Genomic DNA, 13,641 nt, shown 5'->3' with positions numbered 1-13,641 from the left:
GCTATTTACATGAGCGGATGTTGTCGTAGAATGGTATCAATCCGCTCTGCTGTAATCCTGGAACTTTAACCAATAATACAGTTCAGGCTGTGGCAGTCCCGCCACCAGAACCGTTTGTCGGTGTCGTAACTACTTTCTCTTCACTCCACCTTTTGCTCTGGGAGCGGCGTCAGACGATTCAAGTCTGAAATCGCTTTTTAAAAACGTTTATAGCCGATTTACTTGGTAAGAAATCATTTTCACTGCGCTGCCGTATAATATAACCAGAGTGTGGACGCTCCTTTAGGTGTTGAACATACTGGGCGGGAAGCGAAGCTCTAGCATGTTTGTGAGCGGGGCTCACTGCTGGCTGGGCTCAGAGCCCGAGTCAGTGATGACTGAATTGATCGAGACAGTAAATGGTCGGGAGTCATTACAGGTAAGGAGGCGGTATTGTTCACTGAAACTCTCCCCCTACCGTCCAGGAATGAATTTATAAAGATTGACAGTGAAGCGAATTCCATCAGATGATATTGACAGATTCCAGTATCAATATCCCTTCCTTACTCCATCAGATAATGGTGACAGATTCCAGTATCAATATCCCTTCCTCACTCCATCAGATGTCGGTGACAGATTCCAGTATCAATATCCCTACCTCACCCCATCAGATGTCGGTGACAGATTCCTGTATCAATATCCCTTCCTCACTCCATCAGATGTCGATGACAGATTCCAGTATCAATATCCCTTCCTCACTCCATCAGATGTCGATGACAGAGGGCTGTATCAACATTCCTTCATCATTGTCAATTACTGACACTCTCTTCTATTCACAGAGCATAAGGAGATCAGATTAGTGAAAGGACACCATCCCTGTGAGGGCCGAGTGGAGGTGTTCTATCGAGGATCCTGGGGGACAGTTTGTTACGATGACTGGGATAAGAAAGACGGCGAGGTGGTCTGTAAACAGCTGGATTGTGGATCAGTTACCGAGATTCCATTCGAAGCCCATTTTGGAGAAGGCACTGGGCCCATTTGGCTGGATAACGTTGAATGCCGGTCCGACGAGTCCTTCTTGTGGCAATGTCTCTCCACACCATGGGGTCAGCATGACTGTAAGCACAGAGAGGATGCCGGTGTGGTTTGCTCAGGTAACAGTCTGTGTTTAATCAGTGCAAGTACCATTCATGGATATCTTTATTACAGTGCATCATTGGCGCATGTGTCTTGTACTGCAGGAAATCAATCGTCAACGAGGAGCGACAGTTTCCATTCCTGTCCTGGGACACCTGACCACACAAGTGATCATTTAACAGGTAGTTTCCTTTTAAATAATATGGTCTTTACGTGGGATTCCGCTAATGAGTCATAAAAAAACTGAACTTCCTGTTGATTTGTTATTTTATTCAGGACAACAATTACGATTAGTTGGAGGAAAGACTAACTGTTCGGGAAGAGTTGAGATCATGTTCAATAACACATGGGGGACGGTGTGTGACGATTCCTGGGATAGGCGAGAGGCCCGTGTGGTGTGCCGGCAGCTCGATTGCGGCTCCGCCCTTGCCGATTCCGGGGAGCCCGTGTATGGGAAAGGCGAAGGCCCTGTATGGCTGAACAGAGTCCAGTGCAAGGGAAGCGAACTCTTCCTGTGGGACTGTCGGTCATCAACATGGGCTCAGCGGGTCTGTGCTCACAAAGTCGCCAGTGTGATGTGTTCTGGTAGGAGCAGGAACATATTTATTCAGTCAATGGACGCCTTCATTTATTCATTTCCGTGCTTCATAGGAAATCTCTTGTTATGTATTTTAAAAGCGAGAATGTAAAATGATGATTTCCTTTTAACTGATATTGAATATTCGGGTTTGCCATCTCCCCCTAAAACTGCAAAAAAACGACATGTACTTTTCAATAGAAGTTTATGTTGTTCTTTAATTTGTGAATATTGATTGATGCGGATCAGTAGTCACTCTGTTTACTGATAAGATGAGACTGTTTGTTGTTTCAAACATTCTATGATTGAACCATAACCCCTTCCCCCTGTTTCCTGTAACAAACCAGTTCTCCAGTTTGTTCTCTTCCTAAAAACAGCCTCAACTAAAATGTGCGAATTTCCCCCTTTCTGGAAGTGTTGTTTCATTGGAGCAGACTTGTCGCTGTTCCCACAATAAGTCGCTCTGTTTGTCTTAATCAAACTCCTCATTGCCCCTCCTCTGTCACTCCGTCTATCGTTTGTCTCTCTGCCCACAGTCACGGCAGTTCAAGTCGAGATTCATTGTGTCAACTGTTTTCAAACTTTTCGAATTGATAGGGCAAACAATAAATACAAATATATATTAGTATCTTTCATTCATGCTTTATCCCAATTTAAATTCATTAAATTTTGACCATAGTTACTGTCCCTTCAATCATGACATCCAACAAATCAACTGACCCACAGCCAGTTTGTCTCCTCTTCAATCCTTGTCCTTGTTATAAGAACTTCCTGCTCTGACCCTATCTCAAAGTTCCTCTTTACTGCGATAGTTTTCTGCTCCTTGACTAAAAATCCAGCATTAACTCTTGACCTTAGTTAGATTTGAATCGTGTCAATGGAGAAATCGCTGCTTTGGTTTGTTTATTTTCCTCGTGTCTGTTTTAGTTACAGATGTGCTGATCCCGGGGGTAATAATATCCACGCCCGTTGCCGTTTCCATCATCCTGGGAACCCTGTTGGTTTTTGTGCTGATTGCACTGACTGTACAACAACAGAGACAGTCGTCTAGAAGAGGTACCTTTAATCTTTGATCCTCGGTGATCAGCAGTTTTCTGTGTGTGTTAAGTGGCTGTAAATTGCTCGCTATAATGCCGGATCCCAGTTGCGAATCAATCACCTTCTCACACTTGAAAATTCATTCTCTTTTGGGGGTTTTGAATGTAACAAAACAGGGGTCGTTTATTCGGTGGATTTAGTTCTGTTCTGAGGAGACAGCAGTCGGGAGGAGTCCGGAATCTAATAAATTAAATATGTCTGTTTTGCTCCTGAACAGTGAAAAAGCGCAGCTTCAGTTATACGATTTCCAGACCGGGCGAACCAATTTATCAAGAAATCGATGACATTACAGCTGGAAGAGGATCGCGTGAGTCCCAGCCCATGACATGTTCTGTCTGTCCAGGTGTCGCTTCCCCCCAATAAAGCTCCGCTGCATTGAATGTATTTGGGACCAGTCCCGTGATATTCGGCCCTGTTCACTGGACACCTCCTTTCACGGTGAATATGGTGCTGTCTGATTTTTCAGATTATTAACTGTTGTCAGCTTCATGTTTGATGGGATTTCTATATTTCTCACTTTCCTGTCTTTTCCCCGTCCTCCTAGTTTCTAATTCTGAAGCTTTTTCTGAGTGTTTTTCCCTACTCTCATTCAGAAGATTGTGTCGATGTACTCTGAGCAGTCACTGTGCAGTTTATCACACTCTCCTTGCCGCAGAGGGCAGTGATGCTCCGTGTTGCTCCCACAGCTGGGGTCACTGAGAGCACTGCGGTTTAATAGTCCATACAATGAATATGATCATACTTATTGCAAAGACTCTGAGGTGTGAAGACTGTAAATGTATGCTTGTCTTTGTATTCTGGTGTCATACTAATTAATGATGGTATTTACTGGCGATCTGAACAGTTGACAAGATTTCTGTATGACAGCATTTGTGTATTTGAAAGAATTTAACATCTTCAATTTACATTAAATGTTCTTCACCGTTCTCATTTGTTTTGACAGTTTATCGATCTAATAGCGGAGAGATTGATCTGGAATATTATACCAGTACAAGTTTATCTCAAACCGACCAGAACTCGCAGAATCCTGAAGGTATGTAATACCCAGAACTGTGTAATAGTTTGTGACTGTTACATTCCGCATCTAATTACTCAGATCTGTGTAATATTTTGTAAATGTGCCTTTCGGTGTGTAATTACTCAGATCATAGAATTTTACAACACAGAAGGAGACCATTCGGCCCGTCGTGCCTGTACCTGCTCTTTGAAAGAGCTGTCCAATTTAGTCCCACACCCCAGCTTTTTCCCATGACCCTGTGAATTAGTCCCCTTCAAGTACATACCGAATTGCCTTGAAAAGTTCCTATGGAATCTGATTCCACCGCCCTTTCAAGTAGTGCGTTCCAAATCTGAGTGAAACAATTTCTCCTCATTTCCCCTCTAGTTCTTTTGCCAAATCTGTGACCTCTGTTTACCGACCCACTTGCCAAATGAAACAGTTTCTCCCGACTGGCTCTATCGAACCCCCTCATAATTTTGAATATCTTTTATTTCTCCCCTTAACCTTCTCTGCTCCAAGGAGAACAATCCCAGCTTCTCCAATCTCTTCACAAATCTGAAGTCCCTCATGCCTGATATCATCCTGATAAACCTCCTCTGTACCCTCACCAAGGCCTTTACATCCTTTCTAAACTGTGGTGCCCAGAATTGTACACAATACCCCAGCTGAGGCCTAACGGTTTAACATGACTTCCTTGCTTTTGATACGATACCTCTATTTACAAAGCCAAATATCCCATACGCTTTCTTACACACATTATCAACCTGCTCATTATATACTAAGATCTGAGTAATATTTTGTTAGTGACATTCGGTTTGTAAATACTTAGATCTGTGTATTTTCTTGTAAATGTGACAGTCGGTGTGTAATTAATCAGATCTGTGTAATATTTTGTGAATATGATAATTAAGCACCAGCCACTGCTTGAAACATCGACACAATGTTCCACTCAGGGTGACAAAGAACCCGGAATAATTAAAACATTTTCTCACGCACCCAGATCTCTAAACCGGTGATGGTGATTGTTTTGCCATCAGATTGTAATAATGGCCGTGATGTCAATCAGGAATCCAGGAGCTCCACCCGATGGGTTCCCTTGAATACTTGACAGGACGTGTGCGTCATTAATTTAGGAAAACTCTGTTTAAATGGTCTGGAAAAGACCGCCTTGCGCCTCCACCGCTGTTCTCCGCTAAAATGAACATTTCCTTTTATAGATAAGACCAGAGAACGCCTCATTAAGCAGAATTACGATGACATTGATTCTGGCCCATTGAATGGCCAGACCCCCAGCACAGAGGGTCCTGGTAAGTTAAACCCTGGGCTCGGAGGTTGCCGACTCATTCTTTTATTTGTAATCACATTTCTTTACAATTGCACCAGCCCAATGCCAATGATTAATCGCCATTCGTACAATTGTTTTACAATTTGCGTTGAAAGATCCCATTGGTGACTCATGCCTGTTGCCCTAAAAAGCCCGGAAATTGCTGTTGGTGATTAAACCGACGAACACTTAACCCTTTCATACCACACTCAATTACCTGATATCGTGACAACGAAATAAGTCCAGTTTAAAGAAATAAATCAAACTCAGTTTTAAAATAGCGGAGAAAGCAATTTCAATGTGTTCGCCAATATCTGCGGCAATAATTAACGCCTACGGTTACATGTTGATGAAGAGATTTCTCCTGAATTACCTATTGGATTTACTAGCCACTATTTTATATTTATGACCTCTAGTTTTGGTCTCTCCCACAAGTGGAAATATTTTCTTTACTTCTCACCTATCAAAGCCTTTCATAATCTTAAAGACCTCGATCAGTGGGGATGGAGCTCACCGTGTGTGAGGTCCCGCATTCCATCCCCAGCAGCTCCAAACGCTTTACCCTGCACGGGCTCGAGAGGCCGAATGACCTCCTGTGCTGTAACCATTCTATCGATCACCCATTAGCCTTCTCTTTTCCAGGACTGAGGACTGTTCCATATTGTAGATGGTCCCAAACTGTTCCCTGTAGTTTGATGTGTTTAATGACTGAGGATTATTCCATATTGTAGATGGACCCAAACTGCTCTCTGTAGTTTGATGTGTTTAATGACTGAGGGTTATTCCATATTGTCGATGGTCTCAAACTGTTCCCTGTGGTTTGATGTGTTTAATGACTGAGGATTATTCCATATTGTAGATGGACCCAAACTGTTCCCTGTGGTTTGATGTGTTTAATGACTGAGGATTATTCCATATTGTAGATGGACCCAAACTGTTCCCTGTGGTTTGATGTGTTTAATGACTGAGGATTATTCCATATTGTAGATGGACCCAAACTGTTCCCTGTGGTTTGATGTGTTTAATGACTGAGGATTATTCCATATTGTCGATGGTCTCAAACTGTTCCCTGTGGTTTGATGTGTTTAATGACTGAGGATTATTCCATATTGTCGATGGTCTCAAACTGTTCCCTGTGGTTTGATGTGTTTAATGACTGAGGATTATTCCATATTGTAGATGGACCCAAACTGTTCCCTGTGGTTTGATGACTGAGTAACGAGGGGTTTCTGTTTTTTTTTTCTGAATTACCTTTTAAAACTCCTGCTCTGACTCCCAACAATCATTTCCTTCCAGCGCCAGTTCCGGGAAGTTGTGACGATGTTGAGGACGTGACCCCGAGCAGCCCGGATCGTGATTCCGTGCTGGACAGAGGATTTCGTCTCACACTCAGAAAGACCGCGGATCACCCCGCCACAGACTGTGAGTTCAATTCAGCAGAGCGTCCTCGATAGTTAGTTCTCAGTAATCGACCGAGTGTCCATTAGTCTGTTTATTGACAGATCCCTGTCCAGAAATATTCGATTATTCAAAAAGTTGGGGAGGAAAGTGCAAATTATCTTTCTGGCTCTCCACATGCAGCAATATCAGCCTCTGTGTTCCCTCCCTCCCGCCCTGTCTTTTGCTCTGTCTCTCTGTCTGACTCTGCCTTTCTATTTATCTATTTATATGTATATATATTTAGCTATCGCTCTTTATCGTCTCTCTATCATCATCTCTATCTCTCTATCATCGTCTCTTTCAATCTCACTCTTCATCTCTCAACCTCCATATCTCTCTCTCCATCTTTCTACATCTATTCCTCCAACTCTCTATTTTTCTAATTTGACAGAAAGATTTGCCAAACCAATCAAAAGAATAATGTAGACTCAATTCTTATGCTGAGACAATGGAGCAAATGGCACTGGGCCTGGGGTTCATAGGACAAAGTTCGGTCAGAGAGACATCAACTGCTGCACATTGTTGCCAGAAGATGAGCTGAGGCCAGGTCACCGGACTCGCTTAACAAACAGCTCGATGTTGAGAAGGTTCTTCTGTTGAAAAAAAACGCTAAACTGGGGGGTCGGTGGTTGTGAGGGATCGACAGTGACATTTCACCTCCGGGTTAAAGTTCAGCCCTGAATGGTGGAATGGAAGTCTCCTCTCGTGCGAGCTGCAATTGAATTCAAACAATGTCGGTCTCAGTTCCAGATACAACCCAGTGAGCACTGGTCTACAGCATAAAACGGACCGGATTCAGCTTCAGTTGGCGCTAAATTGGCAACATTCCTGCAGGATGAGTGTGGGAATGAGAAAATATCAGACTGGGGCAATGGGGAGGGTATCCTGAGGTTGTAGTAATGTAAGGTTTTTGTGGCGGAACACGGGCTCTGACTGTAAACCGTATTATATTTGATGAATGAGCAGTTGATACCATCACTGATACACGCAATGGAAAGGAGTCCATGTCCTGCCAACAGAAGCGTCAGTGTCCACTTGTACAGCGCTCTCAGAAGTTTTCATATGGTGGAATTTGGAAATGCTGCTAGGAATATGATAAACACTAGGGGTCCAGTCCGAGGACGTGCTCCAACATGGAGCTTGATGCCTAGGAGTGAGGAGAGATAGATCCAGGTCTGTGCATTCAGGTGGAGAAATACAACGGCCTACCGTCACCTTCTCTGGACAACTAGAGATTGGCAATAAACGCTGGCCTTGCCAGTGACATCCCACATGCCGAGAAATAATTAAACAGATACTGAATGCAGATGGGTGATTTGTGAAAGGTTAACAGTGATGTTGGCGGGAGTGGGGTGGGGTGATACACAGCAGACCATAGTCAGAGACGTGGAGGGCGTGAGTTGGTGTCTATGGTAAAGCAGGTTGCAGAGGTAGATGGTCCGGACAGTGGAGGGATTCGTAAACAAGCAGGAGAATTTCCTTTCAAACGGAATGCGGGAAAGAAACTCGGGCACAGTCGGCCCCGGCCGCAACTCGGGCACAGTCAGCCCAGGCCACAACTCGGGCACTGTCGGCCCAGGCCACAACCCGGGCACGGTCGGCCCAGGCCACAACCCGGGCACGGTCGGCCCAGGCCACAACCCGGGCACAGTCAGCCCAGGCCACAACTCGGGCAAAGTCAGCCCAGGCCACAACTCGGGCAAAGTCAGCCCAGGCCACAACTCGGGCAAAGTCAGCCCAGGCCACAACTCGGGCACAGTCAGCCCAGGCCACAACTCGGGCACGGTCGGCCCAGGCCGTAACCCAGATTGATTTACTTTAACGGTGGACAGTTTTTAACAGTGAGGTGAGAGCTCCTGATCGCAATCCACAATTGGAAAGCTTTCCTCAGTCTTCTGTGCCATTGCCTCATTATGCGGACAGTTTGATTTTCAATTTCATAAACGTTATCAACTATCTAAAATGATCTTAAATTCTTAAATTGCAAATGTCCCAGAGATTGTGACACACATCAGTTTAAAATCAAACCTTTTTTTTATTCGTTCATGGGATGTGTGCGTCGCTGGCGAGGCCAGCATTTATTGCCCATCCCTAATTGCCCTCGAGAAGGTGGTGGTGAGCCGCCTTCTTGAACCGCTGCAGTCCGTGTGGAGACGGTTCTCCCACAGTGCTGTTAGGAAGGGAGTTCCAGGATTTTGACCCAGTGACAATGAAGGAACGGCGATATATTTCCAACTCGGGATGGTCTGTGACTTGGAGGGGAACGTGCAGGTGGTGTTGTTCTCATGTGCCTGCTACTCTTGTCCTTCTAGGTGGTAGAGTTCGCGGGTTTGGGAGGTGCTGTCGAAGAAGCCTTGGCGAGTTGCTGCAGGGCATCCTGTGGATGGGACACACTGCAGCCACAGTGCGCCGGTGGTGAAGGGAGTGAATGTTTAGGGTGGTGGATGGGGTGCCAATCAAGCGGGCTGCTTTATCTTGGATGGTGTCGAGCTTATTGAGTGTTGTTGGAGCTGCACTCATCCAAGCAAGTGGAAAGTATTCCATCACACTCCAGACTTGTGCCTTGCAGATGGTGGAAAGGCTTTGGGGAGTCAGGAGGTGAGTCACTCGCCGCAGAATACCCAGCCTCTGACCTGCTCTCGTAGCCACTGTATGGCTGGTCCAGTTAAGTTTCTGGTCAATGGTGACCCCTGATCGAAACTGATTGTATTTAATCCATTTACAGAGTGGGAATGAGACAATTAACTTCATTTACCAACAATGTTTTCTTTCTTCTCGTGGCAGAATTTTGGTTGAAATATTCCAACCGGATGTTTGATAATTTATCACCGGAAGTCCTAAAGTATTCGGCTCGATCATGGACGAATCTCGACTGACTGTCTCCACAGCCGTGGGTATTTTAGATGTTAGCTCATGTACGTTGCTAAGACAGCTTTATTTTCTGCTAAAATCCCTCCATGAAATTTGCCTTCTCAATCGATAGAATCTTATAGCGCAGAAGGAGACCATTCGGCCCATCGTGCCTGTGCCGACTCTTTCAAAGAGCTGTCCAATTAGTCCCACTACCCCGCTCTTTCCCCATTTCCCTGTAACTGTTTCCTTTTCAAATATACAAAAAGAAAGAAAGACTTGCATTTATATAGCGCCTTTCTCGACCCCCGGACGCCCCAAAGCACTTTACAACCAATGAAATACTTCTGAATTGTCGTCACTGTTGTAATATAGGAAATGCGGCAGCCAATTCGTGCACAGCAAGATCCCACAAACAGTAATATGATACTGATGAGATGATCTGTTTTCGTGATGTGGATTGAGGGATAAATATTGGCCAGGACACCAGGGATAACTCCCCTGCTCTTCTTCGAAATAGTGCCATGAGATCTTTCACGTCCACCTGAGAGGGCAGATGGGGTGTCGGTTTAACATCTCATAAAAAAGACCGCACCTCTGACAGTCCAGCATTCCCTCAGTACTGATCTGGGAATGTCAGCCTAGATATTGTGCTCAATTCTCTGGAGTGGGAATGAACCCACAATCTTCTAACTCAGAGGCGAGAATGCAGCCAACCGAATCACTCCAATACATCCAATTCCCTTTTGAAAGCAACTATTGAATCTGCTTCCACCACCCTTTCAGGCAGAGCGGTGCAGACCAGTAAGAACTCCCTGTGCAAAAACAAACATATCTCCTCATCTCCTCTCTGGTTCTGTTGATAATTACCTTAAGTGTGTGCCCTTTGGTTACTGACGCTCCTACCAGTGGAAACGCTTCATCCGGATTTACTCCCTATCAAACCCCTAACTATTCTGAGGACCTCTATCAAATCTCCCCTTAACTTTCTATGTTCCAAGGAGAACAATTGCAGCTTCCCCATTCTCTCCACATATCTGAATTCCCTCATCACTTGTACCATTCCAGTGAACCTCCTCTGCACCCTCTCCAAGGCCTTCACATCCTTCCTAAAATGTGGTGCCCAGAATGAGACACAATACTCCAGCTGAGGACTCACCAGTGATATATAAAAGTTTACCATAACTTCTTTGCTTTTTACTTTATATCTCTGTTCAATAAGGGAAGGGTCCCTTTTATTTTTAACAGGTTTATCACCTTCTTCTCTGTAACCTGCTCCAGCCTGACAACCCCACTCACCCAACTTTCCCCGCACTCTGGCTTGGATCTCTTCTAACTCTCCCTCCGTTCAATTTGCCATCAGCGCCTCGGCCTTCAGCCGGCGAGCTCCCACATTCTAGAATCACCCCGCTCCACTCCCCCGAGGATCAATTTCCCTCGGCCCGAGTTATACCCGGCTCTTCGATCAAGCAGCGACGAATGCCTCCTCCTCTCTCTCCTTCACGCTGTGTTGCTTTTATTTCACATTCTCTTTGAGGAGCCTTTGGATATTTTTCTACCTTAAAGGCGCCATTTCAAAAGCAAGTTATTGTTGTAAAATAAATTGATTTAATGTCTTTCTTCGATCAACAAACATGGGGAATTTGTTTAACTGATGTAATTCTGCGGAAAAAATGCATTTTGAATTGAATAGTTTTATCAGCTGATGATCTTTGTATCATTTTATGTCGTTGTTTTTACTCAAATATTGTTAATGAAGAATATTAAAAATATCTGATATAACAGACTGAGAACTGCGGTGTTTTGCTATTACTAAGGAAAGTTGCTGTCCTCACCATTGTTAGTATCGGCATCATCCGTTTTAGTTACATTTTTAATCAGACTATTGCGGTTCCAGCAGAATCACCAACAAACAAATATTCCAGTTTCTCTGAAACCCTCATGGAACCAAAGAGGGACATCGGTTTCAAAATGAAATATTCCTCAATTTGGATTCTGCTTCTTGCGAAATGTCCACCAGGGCCGTCACAGAAAAATGAGACTGAGTTGAATCCCCATCTCACACAAGCTATTCTTGCGGCCGAGTGTGGAGTTTAAGGAAAACAGTTATATAGGAACATAGGAACAGGAGTAGGCCATTCATCCTCTCGTGCCTGCTCCGCCATTTGATAAGATCATGGCTGATCTGTGATCGAACTCCATAAACCTGCCTTTGGTTCATATCCCTTAATACCTTTGGTTGCCAAAAAGCTATCTATCTCAGATTTAAATTTAGCAATTGAGCTCGTATCAATTGCCATTTGCGGAAGAGAGTTCCAAACTTCTACAACCCTTTGTGTGTAGAAATGTTTTCTAATCTCGCACCTGAAAGGCCTGGCTCTAATTTTTAGACAGTGCCCCCCACTCCTAAAATCCCCAACCAGCGGAAATAGTTTCTCTCTATCCACCCTATCTGTTCCCCTTAATATCTTATAAACTTCGATCAGATCACCCCTTAACCTTCGAAACTCGAGGGAATACAACCCCAATTTGTGTAATCGCTCCTCGTAACTTAACCCTTGAAGTCCGGGTATCATTCTAGTAAACCTACGCTGCACTCCCTCCAAGGCCAATATGTCCTTCCGATGGTGCGGTGCCCAGAACTAATCACAGTACTCCAAGTCCGGTCTAACCAGGAATTATCGATAATTCAAAGAGTAAATGGTGTTCAGTCAAATCCAGTGGTCATTAAACATCTGCTCCTGCCCTTGATTTCTGTTAAATTTCTAACTGGCATAAGGTCAATGGACAGACATCATGTAAGAGTTAGGGTGGGAGATGATGACCATGTGATAGGTATGAGTGGGATGTCCAGGCGTGATTTGATCTCTGGGTGAGGATCGAGACCTGGGACCGGGATGGGGACTGCATTATAGAGCAGTGATATTTATGGAATAATGTCACCTCTTGCCGGTGTGTACTACATCATACAGCAGTGATATTTAGAGAATAATGTCACCTCCTGCTGGTGTGTACTGAATCATACAGCAGTGAGATTTATAGAATAATGTGCGGACAACACAGTGAACTACTGAGAGTTTGGTAAGTGTGGGAGTTCGGTGAAGTGGGGGAGGGAGGTGCTGCTTTGCCTTGCTTTTCCGAACATTTTCCACAGAGCGGCAGTGGACCTGAGCGTAGAAGACTGAGATTGGGGAATAAAAGCAGCAGCAGACCTGCATAAACTACTGTGCGACGTCACAGGTGAGGCAGGAGAGTCCGGGAGGTGAGCAGATTAAAAAAGGAGAGAACTAGAGCGGGAGGAGAGTCTGAGAGTCAAAGGCAAGTCATGGCAGCACAGCTTGCACCCGTGATATGCTCCTCCTGCACTATGTGGGAAGTCATGGACACTACCATTGTCCCTGGCGACCATGTGTGCAGGACGTGTGTCCATCTGCAGCTACTGGCAAACCGTATTTCGGAGCTGGAGCTGCGGGTGGATTCACTGTGGAGCATCCGCGATGCTGAGACTATCGAGGATAGCACGTTCAGTGAGGTGGTCACACTGCAGGTAAAGATTACTCAGGCAGAAAGGAAATGGGTGACCGCCAGGCAGCGTAAAATGACTAGGCAGGTAGAGCAGGAGTCCCCAAGGGCCATCTCCCTCTCAAACAGATAATCGGTTTTGGATACGGTTGGCGGAGTTGGCTTATTAGGGGAATGCAGCAAGAGCCAGGTTCGGGGCACCACGGGTGGCTCTGCTGCACAGGAGGGGAGGAAGAAGAGTGGCAGGGCTACAGTGATAGGGGCTTCAACTGAAAGGGGAACAGATAGGCGTTTCTGCGGCCGCAAACGTGTCTCCAGGATGGTAGGTTGCCTCCCTGGTGCGAGGGTCAAGGATGTAACGGAGCGGCTGCAGGGCATTCTGGAGGGGGAGGATGAACAGCCAGTAGTCGTGGTCCATATTGGTACCAACGACATAGGTAAAAAAGGGATGAGGTCCTGCAAGGGGAATTTAAGGAGTTACGAGATAAATTAAAAAGCAGGACTTCAAAGGTAGTGATCTCAGGATTCCTACCAGTGCCACGTGCTAATGAGTATAGAAACAGGAGAATAGACCGGATGAATGCGTGGCTACAGGGATGGTGTAGGAGGGAGGGATTTAGATTCCTGGGACATTGGGACCGGTTCTGGGGAAGGTGGCACCTGTACAAGCGGGACAGGTTACACCCGAGCAGGACCGAGACCAATGTCCTCGTG

The 13,641-nt window shown here is 45.2% G+C and overlaps 1 long non-coding RNA gene across 1 annotated transcript; it reads left to right on the top strand.

Moving 5' to 3' along the window:
- The first annotated feature begins 3,010 nt into the window (after positions 1-3,010).
- Positions 3,011-6,483, top strand: LOC137336068 (uncharacterized). Its single transcript, XR_010966555.1, has 4 exons — positions 3,011-3,098; positions 3,735-3,824; positions 5,009-5,098; positions 6,412-6,483. It is a non-coding gene; the product is annotated as an uncharacterized lncRNA (long non-coding RNA).
- The last annotated feature ends 7,158 nt before the right edge of the window (positions 6,484-13,641 follow it).

This window comes from Heptranchias perlo, chromosome 20 (assembly GCF_035084215.1).
Source record: "Heptranchias perlo isolate sHepPer1 chromosome 20, sHepPer1.hap1, whole genome shotgun sequence".
Lineage (NCBI taxonomy): Eukaryota > Metazoa > Chordata > Chondrichthyes > Hexanchiformes > Hexanchidae > Heptranchias > Heptranchias perlo.
This window is presented reverse-complemented; position numbering and strand designations above follow the sequence as displayed.